The sequence below is a fragment of the Rhipicephalus microplus genome, chromosome 9, assembly GCF_043290135.1.
Source record: "Rhipicephalus microplus isolate Deutch F79 chromosome 9, USDA_Rmic, whole genome shotgun sequence".
Classification (NCBI taxonomy): Eukaryota; Metazoa; Arthropoda; class Arachnida; order Ixodida; family Ixodidae; genus Rhipicephalus; species Rhipicephalus microplus.
The window spans coordinates 75197116-75209344 of NC_134708.1; the positions used below are offsets into that span (position 1 = coordinate 75197116).

Genomic DNA, 12229 nt, shown 5'->3' on the forward strand with positions numbered 1-12229 from the left:
AGGTTAACCAAAAAGACATCTGGTTGGCTACCCTACACTGGGGGATTAGGGAAGGGGACAAGAAAGATGAGAAAGAGGGATGAGAGGGAAAAGAAAACAAAAGGGGGGGGGAGAGACTCACAGTAATTTCACTGCAGCAAGTGGTGGAATGGCAATGCGCCTGATGAATAAAAAAAAACATAAAAACCCGCGCCCTCTTGGAGGCGGGCCAATCCCCACTCGAGCTCTCCTCGCACCGCCTAATAGGGCTGGCCAGCTGCGTAGGAAAGATCATAAAATGCACGATTCTTGGCCGCCTGGAGTAGTATCCTGAGCAGTACAAGATCTATCTGACCTCAACGGCTGGTGTTCGATGTGACCGCTCTTCCATCGACAATGTAGTTGACCTCGCTTCGTATGTTCAACACTGAAAGTCCCTTGAACGAATATCTGCAGCTTTCTTCCTTGTTGTGAAAGGCACACACGATAACGTCGTACATGAGGCCATTCTCAATGCCCTTCCGGCGATTGCCCTATGTTTCCGAGTTTCTAGAGCGAAAGCTGTATATCGCCAAAAAAGACCAAAAATCGTTCGCCATTGGTGTCACGAGTGGTCTCCATTGGCTGTGACATGAGTTATGTTCTCAGAGTCCTCCCTAAGCACGCGCGCAATTGGCTGCGTGGGAGTAACGTCACCCATCTCATCGCAGCGTGGTGCCAAGCACGCGCACACAGATTTCTACTGAAACCTTGCACATGGGTAAGTTACGGACAACTTTGGAAGAGCGCTGACAGTGGAAACGTGAGAGCGCTCGCATTCGCTGGTCCGATGGTGCAGTCCGGGCACAAAAATGGACCCGGGATGCCGAGTTCCGGCAGCAACTGCGTATGACGATCCGGCAGCCTTCCAAGCCGTGCTCAATCGCGAACAGGAATACGAGCACCACTGACGGGTGGATCCACGCTACGGCAAGTAATTGGGTGGGGAGCTTCCATGGTTTGCTTAAGCGTTTTGATGTCATAAACATTTCAGTGCTGCTCATAAGTTGATCTGGTGAAAGTGACCCGGTTCGTACGTCCGCAAATTGTATCTGTTCGTATGCTGACAAATGAGCTGACCCTCCTTCGGGCACCATCTTGTATCGCACAGCACGCCACCTACATTTCGTGGGCATCGCGAATAAATAAATGAAAATTACAGTGACATGCAAGCCCTTCTCATTGTCTACTTTTTTCTCCGTGCGAAACAGCAGTTTTTTTCACGTTGGCGTGTTAGCATGTTGAAGAAAACTACGTTTTATACGTTTAAGGAACACTTCATCATGAGGTGAAGTAGAACACTTCATCAGTGTTCTGCTTCCACAACGTCTTGGTTTTCCGAAACTCAAAGCAAGCATCACTAAACATTGTTGACTGTACTACACACTTTCAAGTTCAAAATGATTACATGGCAAAATGACTTGACAGTACTTTACCTCTGCAGCAGTGTTCCCGTTTTCGTGGCTAGGCTCAGCCGCAGTCACTGGCCCAACAGAGCCAGGCGTTCTGCGACTGAACTAAAAGGCCGGAGAAAATAGAATTCACGTGATATTTATTTTCCTTTATTGCCACTCTGACATAGTACGTACACCTACAAAAAACTGCACATAGCACAAAAAACAAGATCTGCCGTTGTGTTGTCGTCAATAATGTCGTATGTCTTACAGGCATTCGTTTCAGTGACATGACGCGCTTCATTGAAAACTTGTTTAACACAGCCATAATTTCGACCTAATGAAGGCATTCGCAAACACATCGTTTTAAGTTAATTAAATTTATCGTGCAATGCACATGCTAAAGTACAAGCGGGTTGGCTGGGAATCCGGGTTGCGGTGGCATAACCCGTCCTTCTGCAGCAGTGTAAAAAGTGAAGGTCAATAAATATAATCGTAGCCATGCATGAAGCATACGCCAAATTCGGCCCAATTCCTTTCTTCCAGTACGCTGGTCACGTTCTCAACCAACTAAGAACAATGGGAACAACCAGCAAAACCAGAAAACTTCTGGAAACCACGACTGCGTTTGCAGAAGACTCGCATCCTCTGAGCAGGACAGCGGCATGCCCCACCCTGGTCATCGCTGCCTTGGCCGTCGTTATCGACAGGGTGCCGGACGAGTTGAATGCCTGGTCGAAACAGTCAATCTCCACGGGGTTTATGCTGCAAGAAACATCAGGCTCAAATTCTCAGTTGATCACTGTTGGGGACGGTCGTAATATTGAAGGTAATTAATGATCTGGGGAAATCTCTATCTCCGCTTTCAAAACTAGAATTTGATAGCGTAATCTCGCCCTGCTATTAGCGCCATCTCCATAGCTAGCCCTGTACGCTTCTGGAATCCACAATAAACTATCAGTCAGCTAAAAATTGCTTTCTCTTCTCTTGACAAATGACAGAGGAAGCTCAATAATCACGCGCAGAAGGCCATCTATCAGACACTTATGATTTGAACATGGCACTCTTGGTTGTTACAGGGATCACAGTGGTAGGCTGTACGCTTCTGGTGTCGTGGCCCCTAGTTCACCGACGCGTCCCCGCTGGCGTGGACTGCCGAGACGTCAGTCAGGGTTGCGTCAGACCTGGACTCCACGTGGTGGCGTCGAGTCCGGGCACTTGCTCCACTAGGTGTTTGCTTCGGAGAAAGATACAGGGGTGCTAAGTCGTGGGAACGCACACCGGGTATGCTTATAAAGGACATCGCGCCAATGACCGAGAGTCGCGACAATGGACGCATCAACCGTGCCGCAAAGAAAGAACGTCCATGCACGTAACGTAGGCCCTTTCGAGTTGTAGGTCTATAATGTCCACAGACAGTCCCTGGCAACTTGACGATATACAAATGCCGATGTAGCTATTCTTGCACGTTGTCGACAGAGGAAACAGTCGCCGAAGGCAACAACGGAACTGCGGAGGTTGAGAAAAACGGGCTTGGACAAGTGGTTGTGATAATGATGTCCTGTTCAATGCCAGATTGATGGACTGTGACCGACTGCATGCGTGTTTGCGTGTTCTGTGTGATATGCAATCTTTCTTTTTATTTCATCTCTCGCCTTTTGTTTGAATCTACCCCATTCCACGTGTACCAAAACAAACTGGTTATACTGGACTGGGTAAATTCAATTACCTACCTTTTTTTTCTACCTCCTGAAGTTCGCGGAAAGCCTATACTTCAAAAGAATCTCGAACTTCCCACTGCGTCATGACCCTTCCTTTTACCTTTAAGTTTGCAAAATGCCCAATACGTGTCTGTGCGCATCTACTCACATCGTTGATGCTGTAGCTCACGGTAGTGGTTAATAATGACCGAGCGCTTTCTCATGGGTTGCCCTTCAAACCGCCCACTCATTCGAGCTCGTGGTTTGACGCAATCCGAAGTTTCCCGCTTTACGTAATATTATACGTATTACCGATACTATTGCACTAATTCTGAAGATTTCAATTGCGTTTTTTTATACGAAGGGAGTTTGACCACGGGTGTAGCTTCGTCGTAGAACATCTGCTTGCCATGCAGAATGCCTAGGTTCGATTCCGACTTGAACGGACGGTTTCTCTACTCGAACCCCGCAGGGGCGCCTGCGCAAGTAGGCGTTTGGTGTGTAGCGACACCACGGACCCGAGCTAACGGGGGAGTTTCTACTCCCACCCACGCCTAGCTGTGCGTGGCTTTGCCGTGTCCGGGGAAAAGGGGATCCTGGGGGTTGAGCCGACGCTGGGTGATTGGACCTTTAAGGCCCCCCGGCAGAGGCAACACACCCCTTTGGCCCCGGCTTCACGTAGACGGCACCCCTGAACTGACCCACCCAGGGGAAATCAGCAGTCGCCTTTTCCTATCTCTCTCTCCCTACATCTTCGTCTTTATCTCTTACAATTTATCTGTCCTATCTTCTACTCTCTTTCGTTTACTTCCAAACTTCCTGGCGGCTAGGGTTAACCCTGTGCAAATAGCCTACCTTGGTCTAGGCGCATTGGGTTATAGTGGCGTTGTACGGCTGGCGTCTGCAGGTTTCAGCATCAGCAAACATGTAGCGTCCCCTCGTTGGGCTCCGTGGTGGGTGGCCGCCAACGCTGCTGAACAAAAATAAGACAGGCATGCATAGAGCATTCTCCCTACTGTCTGATCGTACCGGCTTAAAGCGGGTACGCACCGATGATATAAATTTTTTCAACCAGATAAAATAAACATATCCTCACTTTCATGTTATCCACTGTGAAAAAAACTGAAAAGCAAGCCAGGACCGCCTCTCCTTTCGTAGTTGCTAGATGTCTTACCGAAACTCTTGGCACAAGATACATGGTAACCAAAATGGCTAGCGGAGACCTTCTCCTTGAAATCCGTCACAAACAACAATTTGAAAAGCTAGACCGTCTTTCAGATTTCGGTGGCATACCAATAACCATAACACCACATAGATCAATGAACACAACTCGCGGAGTGGTATCTGACATGAACTCACTTGACGTGACTGAGACTGAACTTTTGGAGGGGTGAAAGAGCCAAAATGTCACTAATGTGCAGAGAATAATCATCAGAAGAGATAATAAGGAAACACCGACAAAACACTTAATACTCACGTTTGCATCCAGTAAACTACCGGAATCTATTCAAACAGGGTACACGAAGACATCTACCAGGCCATACATACCAAAACCTCGTCATTGCTTCGATGCCAGAGGTATGGCCATGGCTCTAAAACCTGTCGTGGTCGCCAAACTTGTGCACAATGTGGAGTCCTAGGCCACGTGTCTGAGAACTGCAAACAACCGCCACACAGTGTAAACTGCGAAGGAAACCAGGCCGCATATTCACGCTCCTGCACATACTGAAAAAAAGAAAAAGAAATAATTACGTTGAAGGTGAAGGAGCACATTTCATTTAAGGAAGCACGGCGAAAAGTAGCACCATTCTATGGACCTACATACGCTGATGTGGCGCGTCAGGGGGCACCACCGCACCAGCCCTCGCCACTCCTTCGGCCTGCGCAAACCGAGCCGGTGGTTGTGGCACCTGCCCCCAAAGCGGCTGTAGTCCAGGCTACACCACTTACTCCCAAACAGAGACCGGAGACTCCAGAGTCCTCAGGTCTCAAGGCCTCACCTCACCAGGCGAGGCCCGAAATTCGTACTAACAGCCCGCACGTGCGGGCATCCAGTGCCTCCGAGGAGGCAATGGATACGTCGGCACCCTTGGTGCCGAAAGAGCGGCGTGGCTCCTTGGAGCGCGCCAAGAAAACAAAAAAGCAAATAACAGGGCCTGGTGACGGCCCTGTTAAGTGAACTCAAACTCCCCGTCTAAACAGCCACTCGCTCTTCGTACACACAGCACTATTTTACATTCACCATGAGCACTCCAATTATACAACGGAACGTCAGGGGCCTTCTCAGGAACCTTGACGACATCCAAGAACTCTTACACGAACACTCACCAAAAGCGTTGTGTGCACAAGAAACACACCTTAATTCAAAACACACAAATTTTCTTCGTAAATATGTTATTTTCCGAAAGGACCGTGTTGATGCCATGACATCATCTGGAGGTGTTGCCATCATAGTGAACCAAGGAATTGCATGCACACACTTACAACTCCAAACATCCCTTGAGGCAGTGGCTGTTCGAGCGGTTCTTTTTGATAAACTGATCACAATCTGCACTATTTACATTCCTCCTAGCTATCAGCTGCAAAAACGTGATTTACACTGTTTAATTGATGAACTTCCGGAACTTTATGTTCTCCTTGGAGACTTTAATGCGCATAGCAGGCTATGGGGTGACTCTCGCTATGACGCGCGAGGTCGACTGATTGAACAGTTCCTTCTCTCGTCGAGCGCGTGTCTTCTAAATCAAAAAGAACCAACATATTTTAATCTCGCCAATAACACCTACTCCTCCATAGACCTAAGCATAGTATCTCCATCTCTTGTGCCTCTACTCCAGTGGAAAGTCATCAGTAATCTGTACGGAAGTAACCACTTCCTCCTAGTTTTGAGCACAACTACAGTAACTGAGTGCCCACCACGTGTTCCCAAGTGGCTCATAAACATAGCCGACTGGGAACAGCTTTATACCATCGCTCGTCTAGGTTTGAATGACATATGTACTTTGAACATTGATGTTGCTGTCAACTACTTCACAGCGTTTTTGATTCATGCTGCAACAAAATGCATCCCACAAACAAATGGACACACTGGAAAACGGCGTGTGCCATGGTGGAACTTTGACTGCCGAAATGCGCGCAAACAGCAAAACAGAGCTTGGAGGCTGCTTCGGAACTCACCGACAGCCGAAAATCTTGACACCTTCAAGAAAATAAAGTCTCAAGGCAGGAAGGAGAACGCGTCGGCAGGCCAGAAGAGAAAGCTGGCAGAAGTTTTTGTCAGGGATCAATTCATACACAGAGGAGGCTAAAGTCTGGAACATGGTCGGTAGGATAGCAGGAAAACAAGTACACACACTTCCACTCGTAAACACTCAAGGTGATACCTTGGAAGATCAGGCAAACTTCCTCGGTGCACACTTTGAACGGGTATCCAGCTCGTCCCACTATACCGACACTTTCCCAAAATACAGAACAAGAATAAAAAGCAGAAACTCGAACACAAATCCACTAGATACGAGGCATATAAGCAAGCTTTCAGTCTAGCTGAGCTCCGAACATCTCTAAACTCCTGCAGTACTTCTGCCCCAAGTTCTGACACTGTGGTGTATGAAATGTTGAAAACCCTACCAGCCGAAACACGAAAAACCTTACTTTGTTTGTACAATGCTATCTGGTTTTCAGGCACTATCCCTACCTCCTGGAAAAAGGCTATTATTATTTTTATTTTGAAATAGGACAAGGACCCTTCTTTAGCTTCAAGTTATAGGCCTATTGCACTTACAAGCTGCTTGTGCAAAGTCTTCGAAAAAATTATAAACTGCCGTCTTGTACATATCTTTGAAACAAACAATTTGCTCGACCCATTTCAGTGCTGGTTTCGAGAAAGTAGATCCACCACAGACCACCTTGTTCGTTTCGAGGCACAGATAAGAGACGCCTTCGTCCATAAACAATATTTTCTCTCTGTGTTCCTCAATACCGAAAAGGCTTATGATACAACATGGCGTTTTGGAATTCTGAGAGACCTGTCCCACCTTGGTGTGCGCGGAAGAATGTTTCACATAATCGAAAGTTACCTGTCAAACCGGACATTCCGTGTCCGTCTGGGCAGTGTTCTCTCCCAAACATTTGTCCAGGAAACAGGCGTGCCACAAGGTGGTGTGCTTAGTTGCACACTTTTTATTATCCAAATGAATTCCTTGCATTTGTCCATCCCCCGCAATAGGTTTTATTGTACATATGCCGACGACTTTCAGCTTGGCTTCAAGTCATGCAACTTGGCAATGTGTGAGTGGCAGGTTCAGCTGGGTTTAAATAAGGTCTCCAAATGGGCAGATGAAAACGGATTTTGACTTAACTCACAAAAAAGCACCTGTGTCCTGTTAAAATACAACAAAGTATTTAAAAACAAAATGTTTAAAAGCCATGAATGTTATAAAAGTGTTGTCACGTACTACTTGGGGTAGTGATAGGCAATGCCTCATGAATCTGTATCGAAGCCTCATTCGCACCCGCTTAGATCATGGGGTCGTTGTTTATTTATCAGTCTGCAACTCGAAGTGCTTTAAAGATGCTGGACACCGTGCACCATTTGGGCATCCGCCTTTCTACGGGTGCTTTTCGCACCAGCCCTGTAGAAAGCCTTTACGTTGAGTCAAATGAATGGTCGCTTCATTTACAGAGAACTTATATGTCCTTTGTATATATCTTAAGGTGAAAGCAGACAAGAAGCACCCCTCATACTCTACTAATGATTTGTCGAGCTCAATTCTGTTTCAAAACAGGCCTTCGATGAGGCAGCCCTTCTCAGTTCACCTGAAGGGTTTAGCTGAGGAAACTGGAGTGTCACTTGAACACAGTTTAATGGCTCCTGTAGCATATCCGCCACCGTGGCAGTGGCAGACTATAGACTGCGATGTGTCTTTCCAAGAAGTTACAAACCATGCACCTATTGCCCATATCCGAACATTCTTTCTGGAACTTCAACACAAATACACACGTCCTGAGTTCTTTACAGATGCCTCCAAGTCTAACTCCTCTGTGTGCTACGCTGCTGTCGGCCCATCTTTTTCGGATGCTGGCCCTCTACATCCAGGCACAAGTATCTTCACAGCGGAATCTTACGCGATACCTGTGGCAGCTAAACACATCAAACAATTACAAATACAAAAAAGCAGTAGTTTACACAGACTCCCTCAGTGTGGTAACGGCTCTGCACAGTCTTAAAAAACAAAAAAAAAACCCGGTCCTTAACTCACTTTACTCCATTTTGTGCACACTCTACAGGCTCAAACAACATGTTGTAGTGTGCTGGGTGCCAGGGCACCATGAGATCCAAGGCAACGTGAGGGCGGATCAGCTCGCTGCATCCGTCCACAAAAGCACTGCCCCTACACCCATATCAATCCCGGCCCTTGATCTTAAGCCGGGTCTCAAACGAAACCTCAGGGACTACTGGCAGAGCAAGTGGGATACACACACACAAAACAAACTACACATTATTAAGCCACACCTTGGTAATTGGCTGCTAGTATCTAAATCGCGTCATACAGAGGTAATACTATATAACGAGGCTCAGGATAGGACACACATACACGACACACACATATATTTTGTCCGGTCGCGATCCAAAATTGTGTGACAAATGTGGTGAAGCATTAACAGTCCTTCACATGTTAATTCAGTGCAAACGCTTAGAAACTCTAAAAAAACAGCATTTTCCATTACCCTACCGACAACGTATACCTTTACACCTTGCAATGTTCGTTGGTAGGGAACTGCTTTTTAGTCATAAATCATTGTTAGCGTTTTTAAAAGAAATTCATAATTTTCATATCATATACCCGGGCATTCCTTAGCACAACCTCTCGAGAGAGGTTTTTGCTGCGGAGGTTACACAAGAAAGCACTTGCCTCACGGCCCTTGGACGCGAGGGTATGAACGAGTGAGGTACTTGTGCTAATGCCATACATGTCCACCATCGTTTTACATTATCACCAACTTTTGTCACCTATTCACACCACACACACCTTTCACGGCATGGTCATGATTTTATTACTTGTATGTTTTCACCCGCTTTACTGCGAGGAATTTTATGGCCCTTATACAGCCGCTAATCACAACCATTGTCCACATTCCTGTCTCATGAACTGGCGCTCTTTGGCCATCAAATGGCCCTTGCGCCAAAAAACACCATATATCATCATCATCATTATCATCATCATCATCCACATTCTTTGTCACATGAACTGGCGCTCTTTGGCCATCAAATGGCCCTTGCGCTAAAAAACACAATATATCATCTTCATCTCTACTTGTCTGTATTTCGATTTTTCGCTCACGGACAATGCAGATTTCGCACTCATGTTGAACGATGTCGTCGCCGGTATATCTGAGAAATGGGCTCTTTAACGCTACCGCGTCAAGAGCCAGTGCTTGGGCACGTAATATGCACTTGTGATATCGTTACATAGTTATCACAGTGCAGAGCACACGATATACAGTGAATATTAGACAATATTAGCATGTATGTCGGACTGTGTATGTATGAATGAATGTGTGCATTGCCGAGCGTTTCTTCTTTTCCTTCTTGTTTCATTCGCTTTTCGCCCGCAAAGCCTGTCAGGAATGCTCAGCGCAAACATCACATCTTTGTTCGAGAACGTTCGCAATCATCGAAGATAGTTGTGTTAAGATTGCGCGCAAGACGAGAACACTCGAAATTGTTCCAGAGCTTGCGCGAAGACCAGTGATACGGCTGGAATATTAGACCGCACATGTATAAATACCGACGCGCTTCGTCCCTTGTCAGTTGATCGACGGCTGATGCTCAGTTCGCCGCTGTCAGTGCCAGTGTGTATCGCTGTAATCTGACCTTTCATTGACTGGCCACATTGCAAGTTCCGCCGAATAAACAGTTTCATCTTCGAACTATAGGCGACCGTCTGAAAGTGACGAATGTGTTAGCAGGCCTTACATATATATTTTGTCTGACGCTGAAGTTATGTATCTTAGAGGTTTTTTTTTTACCTTGTCCTTTTTGCTCTTGTTTCGGCGCCCCGCCGCAGCGGTCTAGTGGCTAAGATACTCGGCTGCTGACCTGCAAGTCACGGGATCGAATACCAGCTGCATTTTCGATAAAGACAAAAATACTTGTGACCCATGTGCTCACAATTGCACGTTAAAGAACCCCAGATGGTCGAAATTTCCGGAGTCCTCCACTACGGCGTCTCTCATAACCATATGGTGGTTTTGGGACGTTGAACCGCACATATCAATCAGTCTTGTTTCGTCGTAGCCTGGTGTTTCTCGCTCATCGCGCTTGCGTGAGTGCCTTTAAATCGTTTTCAGTTTCTTGTTTTCTTTCACTGGTTAAAACTAGCATTGCTATCATGCTTTTAACCTCTTCATAATGGCGCTTCTTTGGCACATATGCACAGGTTACGACAATGAAATACCAGTTGTTAATCCGCGCTCTTTGCCTCTACCGCCTTTCTTTTCCCCGTGTCGTTGCGCTTTCCTTTAAATTGAGTACCATGACCCCAACTAGCCCAAACCAAAGTACTTCCCGACAGCTGCCGTTACAATCTTCGACGAAGCTTCGTGAAATACCAGCCCGGGGACCTCATTAGAGTGTGGACGCCGATATGGTGACGTGGACTCAGTGAAAAACTTCTGGGACGGTACTTCGCACCGTACAGATGGTTCGACGTCACGGCATACTCGACTACGAGGTTGTCGCCGACGACATCACGAATTCTCAACGGCGGCGTGCGTGACCTGAAGACGTTCATGTCGTGCGTCTCAAGCCTTTGTGTGTGCGTTAATGAACCCATGGATACATTCTTTGTTGCCCCGCCACGGTGGTCTAGTGGCTAAGGTACTCGGCTGCTGACCCGCAGGTAGCGGTATCAAATCCCGGCTGTGGCAGCTGCATTTCCGATGGAGGCGGAAATGTTGTAGGCCCGTGTACTCAGATTTGGGTGCACGTTAAAAATCCCAGGTGGTCAAAATTTCCGGAGCCCTCCACTACGGCGTCTCTCATAATGAAATAGTGGTATTGGGACGTTAAACCCCACAAACCAATCAATCAATCATTCTTTGTTGTTTTCTTTATATGTTATAACGTTCTTGTTAATTTTATTGTTCGTGCATTTTTGCCACGCGTTCTGTTTTAAACATGGGACGATGCCTTTTCAGAGGGTGGGGCAATGCGACGCGCGTTTGTTATTCTCACTTTTATATGATTCAGTTTTCGTCCCCAGAACCTGTGAGGAATGCTCAGCGCAAACTGCGCCTCATTGTTTGAGAAGGTTTGCGATTATTGTAGATCGTTTTATTAAGATTGCGCGCAAGAATGTACCGTTCTAGATTATTACAGAGCTCGCGACGACCAGTAGTAAGGCTGGAATTTCGGACGGCGCATGTATAAATGCTGACGCTCTTCGCCCTTGTCAGATGATCGATGGCCAACACGCTCAGTTCGCTGCTCTTAGTGCCATTGTGTATCGCTGTGATCTGACTTTTCGTTGATGATTGATTGATTTGTGGGGTTTAACGTCCCAAAACCACCATATGATTATGAGAGTGAGTGAGTAACAACTTTATTAGTCGAAGGGGTGAGGGGTAAGGGAGGCTAAGCCACGAAGGCTGCCAGGCTGTGCTTCTCGATGACTTCTTCCGCTCGTTTCAGGACCCGTGTCTGGGTGTCTATGTCGTTGCTGGAGAGAAGGGCCTCCCATTGTCCCTCGGTGGGGGGTGAGCAAAGGAGGTCGGCGGGCGGGGGATCCTCCGGGCAGCCCCAGAGGATGTGGTTCAACGAGGCAACGTTGCCGCCGTAGTGGTGGGCTCCGGAAATTTCGACCACCTGGGGTTCTTTAACGTGCACCCAAATCTGAGCACACGGGCCTACACCATTTCCGCCTCCATCGGAAATGCAGCTGCCGCTGCCGGGATTCGATCCCGCAACCTGCGGGTCAGCAGCTGAGTACCTTAGCCACTAGACCACCGTGTCGGGGCGATCTGACTTTTCATTGACTGGCCACAAGTTCGGCCGAATGAACAGTTCTATCTCCGAACTAGAGTATGCTCCCTTCATCGGCGTCACGACGCCGTGAA

At 47.2% G+C, this 12229-nt stretch overlaps 1 long non-coding RNA gene across 1 annotated transcript; it reads right to left on the bottom strand.

Annotated features, from left to right (window-relative positions):
- Positions 1–1564: 1564 nt before the first annotated feature.
- On the bottom strand, positions 1565–4821 carry LOC119165568 (uncharacterized). The gene is made up of 3 exons (XR_012885884.1): positions 4661–4821; positions 3968–4085; positions 1565–2177 (listed from the first exon to the last, which is right to left on the bottom strand). It is a non-coding gene; the product is annotated as an uncharacterized LOC119165568 (long non-coding RNA).
- Between the last annotated feature and the right edge of the window lie 7408 nt (positions 4822–12229).